General features: G+C 39.7%; 1 pseudogene; it reads left to right on the top strand.

Annotated features, from left to right (window-relative positions):
* The first annotated feature begins 533 nt into the window (after positions 1-533).
* Positions 534-1,292, top strand: LOC110328396 (annotated as a pseudogene).
* The last annotated feature ends 7,014 nt before the right edge of the window (positions 1,293-8,306 follow it).

Here is an 8,306-nt window from a genome sequence, read left to right on the forward strand (position 1 = left end):
ACCCAGGGGTCCATCCCATAATCAGCTACCAAACGCAGGCACTATTGCATACACCAGCAAGATTTTGCTGAAAGGACCCTGATATAGCTGTCTCATGTGAGGCTATGCCAGTGCCTGGCAAACACAGAAGTGGATGCTCACAGTCAGCTATTGGATGGAACCCAGGGCCCCGATAGAGGAGCTAGAGAAAGTACCCAAGGAGCTGAAGGGGTCTGCAACCCTATAGGTGGAACAGCAATATGAACTAACCAACACCCCCAGAACTCGTGTCTCTAGCTGTATATGTAGCAGTAGATGGTCTAGTCAGCCATCATTGGGAAGAGAGGCCCCTTGGTCTTACAAACTTTATATGCCCCAGTACAGGGGAACACCAGGACCAAGAAGGGGAGTGGGTGGGTAGGGGAGTGAGGGGGAGGGTATAGGGGACTTTGGGGATAGCATTTAAAATATAAATGAAGTAAATACCTAATTTAAAAATGGGAAAAAAAAAGAAAAGAAAACGTTAAATTGCTTTTGGCTCTCAGAAAAACACCATGGTGGTCAGCAAGAACAGGAGCCCAATAAAAGGCATCAAGAAGAGAGCCAAGAAGAAAGTGGTTGGCCCATTTTCTAAGACAGGTATGTAAAAGCTCTGGCTATGTTCAATATTAGAAACATTGGGAAAACACTAGGCCTAAGGATGCAAGGAGCCAATATTGCATCAGTTGGCCTCAAAGGTCTTGTGTTTGACGTGAGCCCTGCTGGTCTGCATAGTTAGAAAATTCAGGTGAGTTACTGAGGATGCTCAGGGCAAAAATGGTCTGATTAATTTCCATGGCATCAGTCTTACCTGGGACAAAATGTGTTCCAAGGTCAAAAAGTGGCAGACTGTGACTGAAGATTGAAGCTCATGTTGATGTCGAGACAACTAATCATGATTTGATCTGTCTGTTCTATGTTGATTACACATACACACACACACACACACACACAAACACACACACAGCAATGCAACAACCAGATATGCAAAACAGCCTTACACAGTACCAGCAGGTCCACCCGATCTGGTGGATTATCACAGAAATCATGCCCCAAGAAGTGCAGACTTGAAGGAAGTGCATAATAAACTGGTTCCAGGCAGCATTGGGAAAGACACAGAAAAGGCTTGCCAGTCCATTTATCTTCTTCATGATGTCTTCGTTAGAAAGGTTATAATTCTGAAGAAACCCAAGTTGGATTTGGGAAAACTCCCAGAGCTCCATGTTGAAGGTGGAAAACGACTGTTTATGAGACAGATCTTAACGTTGAACTAACTGATCGATATGAGCCACCAGCCCAAGAAAGTGTTTAAAATCCAGATTTTTAATTGTGACAAATAAAAAGTCCTACTTGTGATGATTAAAAAAAAGAAAAGGAAAGAAAAACTGTGAATTAAAACTTCCTGAGACTGCATTTTACTCAGGTGAAAATGACCATCTCTACTGGCTACTTTTGTGTGTCAACTTAACACAAGCTGGAGTTATCACAGGGAAAGGAGCCTCCCTTGAGGAAGTGCCTCCATGAGATCCAGCTGTAAGGCATTTTCTCAATTAGTGATCCAGGTGGAAGGGCCCATTGTGGGTGGTGTCATCCCTGGGCTGATTGTCCTGGGTTCTTTAAGAAAGCAAGCTGAGCAAGCTAAGGGAAGCAAGCCAGTAAACACTACCCCACCATGGCCTCTGCAGCAGTTCCTGCCTCCAAGTTCCTGCCCTGTGTGAGTTCCTGTCCTGACTTCCTTTGGTGATGAACAGCAATGTGGAAGTGTAAGCTGAATAAACCCTCTCCTCCACAACTTGCTTCTTGGTTATGGTGTTTTGTGCAGGAATACAAACCCTGACTAAGACACCATCCTAAAGAGAACAAATAACAACAAATACCAGAAAGGATGTGGGCAAAGAGAAATCCATGTGTATTTCTGGTAGGAGTATAATTTTGTATGAGCATACAAAAAACAGAACTGCCAAATGGCCCAGATGTGCCAGCCTTGGGTATATAACAAAAGAACTGTAAGTCAACACATCAAAAAGGGAATTTATACATCCATATTTATCACACAGATGTTTACAATAGCTAGGAAACAGAACTAGCCTGCATGTCCATGGAAGATGATAAAATATTTTCAATGTGATCTATAAACACAATGGGATTTTTATAGCCATAAAGAAAAATGAAATCATGGCAATTGTGGGAAAATGGGTGCAACTAGAAAATATTATGTTGTAAAATAAATGCTTCATATTTTATCTGCTGAATCTAGATTTTAAAGTGTGTGTGCATATGTTTATTTCTTAAGCTAGAAAAGGAGTCATGAGAGGGAGGAAAATATCTTAAGTAGGGTGAAAGACAGATAGGGTAAAAATACATGTAATATCAAAACACAGACTAACTGTCATAAGACAGCTGGAGAGGGTATGGGGAACCCTGGGATGACAGTGGGGGAAGTGAGCAAATGACCATAAGATACAATGACGCATATGTTGGAAGATGTCATGATGAAACTCCCTAATTTGTGTGCTTAAAAGTTGAATTAAAGTAAACTTTGCCTATTGAAAAGAAAAACTATAATGTCATTGTTTCCCCCATCGCCTGTCCAACAGCCTAAGCTGTGAGTCCAAGGAGTCTAACAAGCATCCCATGACTCTACTTCAGCCACCCCAGGAAGGCAATAATTGTACACACAAAGGCTTTTTATTTTCTCTTCTACATGATCTCGCAAATGTTTGCAGCATAGCAACTCTCTTGCTCCTCTCCCTCAGCTTCCTTCCCTTGTTTCCCGTGGTCCTTGCATGTTGCAGATGTTTGCTGGGTCAGAGCTCCATCCTGCCACTTTTAATGACTCGGTGGTCTTCTTTCCTCTATATGTGGATGTCTGCTGGTATAGATTGGCCTGCCCTGCTTGAACTGTTTCTGGTTCTAATACCTTACTGATTAGAAACCGAGAACTGAAGAACCATCTTCAGCCACCTACGTTCCCGAAGTCAAGCCTTGGCATCAGCCTTGACTGGTACAATCTGCACATTTCCCTCCCAGGCCTTTTGTCCAGCGGTCTTCGTGCCGTGATTGGTTAATGCATGCTTTTGTGTCTTAGACTGAGCCAATCAGTGCCTGGTTTTGGAGATTTGCCAAAACTATGGGGAAAGACTTTTGACCCCAGCAGTAGTGACCTCTTAGATTTAAGTCCAGAGCAGAAGGTTGCGATCTCACTTAGAAAGCCTACCAGACAGGGGTCCATTTAGGAGAAAGAGGTAGAATGGGAGTAAGATAAAGGAGGCATTGGTGCTGGGTGACAGAGAGGAGCTGTGTTAATGCTCAGGGTAGGTATTTCAGCTCAAATGATGAGCTTTTTTGGAATATCTTTAATTCTACATTCACATAATCTAAATGTTAATAACTTTAACAACGAATTTACAAAATTCCTAAAGCTTTAACAAGTGACTCCAATACATTCTTGCCTCTACTTGGAATGTTGGGATGTTTCTTGGCCGAATTAATTAGTATTTTTATAGCTACCAAATGGCAACTTTTATAACTCGGTCTATACTTATTAGTGGGCAGTCTATCCTGAAGAGCAGTTTTGGGTTTTTTGTCTGTTTGTTTGTTTGCCTATTTATTTTTTTACCTTAGTATGAACTCACTGATCCCTACTTATTTGCATACTTGAATTAGCCCTGCCTTGGTAAGTAAGAGGCTCTCTAAGTTGGTGCCTGCTACATTTTTACCTATCTTTGTGATTCTTTTGGAATTTTGGAATTTTTAGTTTGAGATTTGTTCTTACTTTTTGATTCAAGAAAATATACTCTGTTCACATATTATCTCCATGTAAGTAATTATTGCCCTGTTGCCATGGTCTCCATGTTTTACCCACTACAGGCCATGAACAACCCTCTATGCTGTATGGATGCCCTCTTCCCTGCTGCTTGAGTTGGTACCCATTCATCCCCAGGTCTCCTGAGTGAACTTAATGTATAGATTTCAGACTCAACAGTTACAATTTGAATGTGGAATTCTATAACTATGTCAGGAATTAGCAAAGAGCTTTAAGAATCACATAATAAATGTCATGAACTCACAAACTATACATTTTCTGTCATATCTGCAGCTGCTTAGCTATGCCTTTAATTAATTTATTTTTTATTTTAAAATGTTTTCATTCAATATATTTGATCATATTATTCCCCTCTTCCAGCTCCTAACCCCTGTCATTTTCTTTATCTCTCTCTAAAAATGAAAGGAAAGAAGAAAGAAAATTAAAACAAACCAACTAAAAATAACTAGACAAAACACACACACACAAACACACACATACACACACAAAAACCATGAATGAAGTCCATTGTGGGTTCACCAGCTTCTCATTTGCAGATAGCCAGTACATGTAGTTTGATGACCTTTTGTAGATGTTCATGAGGTCTGTATTCATTTTCTTATAATATTTTGATGTATTTTAATATAAAAAGCAATTTTGACTTGGTAAAGTAATTTGAGAAGTGTATATTCCCCCTTTAATTTCTGAGATAAATTACACAGAATTGTTTTATTGTCGAAATTAATGACTTACTTGTTCTTTAGAAAGATACGTTCCTTAGCAGTGATTAAATCCCCATCCTTTGGCCCTTACTGCCAAAGGCATATTTGTGTTGGTTAATTCATGAAATGAATGAGAAATTTATATTCAATAGACTGTATTATAGGCTTAGACTTTTTTTTAAACCTGCTTTTAATAAAGGTTCTCAAATGCTTCAAGCTCCCCCTTCGATCCCATTGTCTGAAGGTGGGGGAGAAAAGATGGTAAACAGGACAAGGGGATATGGACCTGCTTAAAAGTAGTTCCTTGGGTTGATTCCAATCTCTGTCAGGATGCCAGCAGTCCAGTTCAGTAGAGTAAGGGTAGCAAACACAAATCAGCAGTGGCGGCATGATCCAGCAGAAACCTCCAGGCCTCCATCAAATCAGATTGAGTCTGTGGCAGCAACCAGGACCAGCTGGGACACCAGGAAAAGTTCTCTGTCATGCCTTTCTCAATGAAGTGAAGATCATTAAAGATGCAAGACCAACAAAGCATTGCAAAGCTAGCTATGCAAGGACGCCATCACTGCCCAGTGAGTCCTATTTATACTCTCTCCAAACCATACATTGTCTTCCCATTGGTCTTGCCTCAGCAAAACACCATGTGGGATTCTCTTAGCAAAACACCACATTGAATTTATATCATCTGGCATATCCAGAAACTTGCACTTCACTGTAGCAGACGGTACTGTGTTTCCTCATCTTCTGGCCATCATCAGTTTACAGATGCTATAATGGGTAACTTACCTTTGTCCTTTCAGTCACTGTCCCTCACTCAGCACAGCTCTGTACAATCTGATATTTAGTGATTATGTTGGGTTGACTTGAGTGTGATGAATTCTATGTATGTATTATACTTTTAGTGTCTGTGGTAATTAATACTGATTGTCAACCTGACAAAGTCTAGAATTTCTTAGTAAACAAATCACTGGACCTCTCTGTGAAAGAGTTTTTAGACTGGATTAATTAAGACTGAATACATGGGGCTGGTGAGATGGAGGCCCCAATTTCAAATCCCAGCTCCCACATGACAGTTCATAACATTCTGTAATTCCAGTTCTAGGGGATTTGACACCCTCACACAGACATACACAGAAGCAGTAATAAATAATGTAAATGAATTTATGTCGTACATAATTTTTTTTAAAAAATTGAAAAAAGGTCTGAAGATCCATTCTGTGTACAGGCAATACATTCTGTGGCTATCCCAGATTGAATGTAAAAGTGAAATCAAGGCAAGTCTCTGGCTATGCTTTCTGACTGCCACACACTATGATCGATGTCTCTGCGCTTGCCCAGTGACTTTCCTCCATTGTGAACTGTACACTCAAACTGAGAGCCAAAATGAACCCTTCCCACTTAAATTATCTTGTCAGGTCTTTGTCATGGCAACAAGAAAAGGAATCAATACAATCCCCATTGCATGGAATTCTGCGCTGGTTTGTATTATTTCTCATCATCTACTCCTTTGAAGTTTGGATGACTCTTGTTTGACTGGGACGTTAAGATGTTATAGATTGTTCTTATTTTTATTGTAAATATTTGCATACCTTTTTTCTTAACCACATTCCAAAATTTATAGTTCATTGTGCTTTCATTTCTTCAGTTACTTTCTGGTCATTCAGGAACTATTATTGGTCAAGACTTCCAGGTAAGATGGGAAACTACTTTTAAGCAGGTCCATATCCCCTTGTCCTGTTTACCATCTTTTCTCCCCCACCTTCAGACAGTGGGATAGAAGGGGGTGGGGCTTGAAGCATTTGAGAACCTTTATTAAGAACAGACTTTTTTTAAAAATCTAAGTCTATACTACAGTCTATGGAACATAAATTTCTCATTCATTTCATGAATTAAGCAACATAAATATGCCTTTGGCAGTAAAGGCCAAAGGATGGGGATTTAATCACTGCTAGGGAATGTATCTTTCTAAAGAACAAGTAAGTCATCAATTTTGAGCTTTTCTTCTCCTACTCTGTGTGTAGGAGCCAAGTATGAAGCAAGCAGAAGTGTTCAAGAGGAGCATGAGCCTCCAACCCCACTTTCATTCAGTTCCATGAGAGCATCTGGTAGGAAAAGGAAATGTCCTGGGAAAGGACAGAGCATAGAAGACAGATGCCTCGGGATTACTATGTATATGCTGTGCACATGCATATTGCACATAACTTGTTTCTATCATGTCATGGGTATATTGCAGATTTCCTGTAGGTCCGAGTATTATAATTTTTTCCATTTGGACCAGAGATTTCTCAGTAAGTTTAGGAACGAGAAACATGCCTGTGCACATGCCTATTACAAACTGTCAGTCTTCTATAGGTCTACACCACCTTTTTTGGACTACACCACCAGTCCAGAAAATACTTATGAGCCTACCATTGAGTGTTACTAATTACTCCTTACTCTTAAGAGAAAGGAATTACTAGTCTACTTCCCCTCCTCCTGTCCTTGGGTCTCAATGGCTTCTAAATTTAAGTCAGGCTCTCTCTTAATCTTCCTAAAATAATTCCTTGATAATTTTAGAGAAGTGAAGGTGTAAGTCAAAAAAGGCATGCACCTGTCAACAGAACAAGTGGTGTGAACACTGGCGGTGTTCATCAACATTTCAAATGTGTGTCTCCACATACTTTCACACATTCAACCAACAACAGATGTATTTTAAGAGGAAAACCTGTAATTGGGCTGAGTACACATAGTCTAACACAACATAGCAACAATTTGTACAACATTGACATTGCATTGGGTGTTACAGTAATGTAGAAATCGCTTTAAGTGTGAGAGGACTGGATGCTGAGACATTTGCCTACTGTTCCAGTTACTCAGGTAAAGATGCTTGAGCCTAGAAGTCAGTGTCTTCTTGGACAATGTATCAAGACCTTATCTTAAAACAAGACAACAACAGCAACAAATCCTAAAGTATAGAAGGATGAGTATGAGCTATATGCAAATACCAGCCCTTTCAGACAGACTTGAGAAACTGTAGATGTTAGCATCTGTAGGGTCACAGAACCAAGGACATGGAGGGACAATTGTACATGCCGAAACATGACATAATAGAACGAGATGTTTGGGTCTTTCTCTGATGTGCTAAAGCTGAATTGATTCAAGCTGCTCTTAAAATGAGAATTTGTTTGAGCCTTTGTGTATAGTGGATACTGATTTCAAAAAATAAACCCCAAGTGAAATCAGACATGACTGATAAAGCTGGAAGAACTTCAAATCACAACCTGTAGAGCAGTCGTGTTATAGAGTATGCCTGCATCTTGGGCTCAAAAGACCCTGGGAAAGCTATTCCAAACACAGGAATCAATTAAACAAGCTGCAGTTTTAGTGAGAGACCGTTTGCCAATTCCGATTAATGTCCTGTCTTTTTGTATGATGAAGAAAAAATAATGAACAAATTCAAGTAGTGATTATTATTACTCCATTTGTTCACATTTCCAAAATTTGCTGAGTTATTTTAGATCGTTACTCATGAGGTTTTTTTTTTATAAGGACACCCACCCAATATTTATATGAATATCAAATTTTGGGAGTCATTGTCTTTATTAGTTGTTTGTCTCATTGTTTGTATAAATACCTGGCAAAGGCAACTTAAGGATGGAAGGGTTTATTTTGTCTTATACCTACAAAGGATACACTATAAATGGCGGAGAAGGTTTGAAGGTGGGGCAGAAAGCAGCTATGGCCACAGCCATAGTCAGGAAATAGACAGCAATAGATGACAG

Source organism: Mus pahari, chromosome 10, assembly GCF_900095145.1.
Source record: "Mus pahari chromosome 10, PAHARI_EIJ_v1.1, whole genome shotgun sequence".
NCBI lineage: Eukaryota > Metazoa > Chordata > Mammalia > Rodentia > Muridae > Mus > Mus pahari.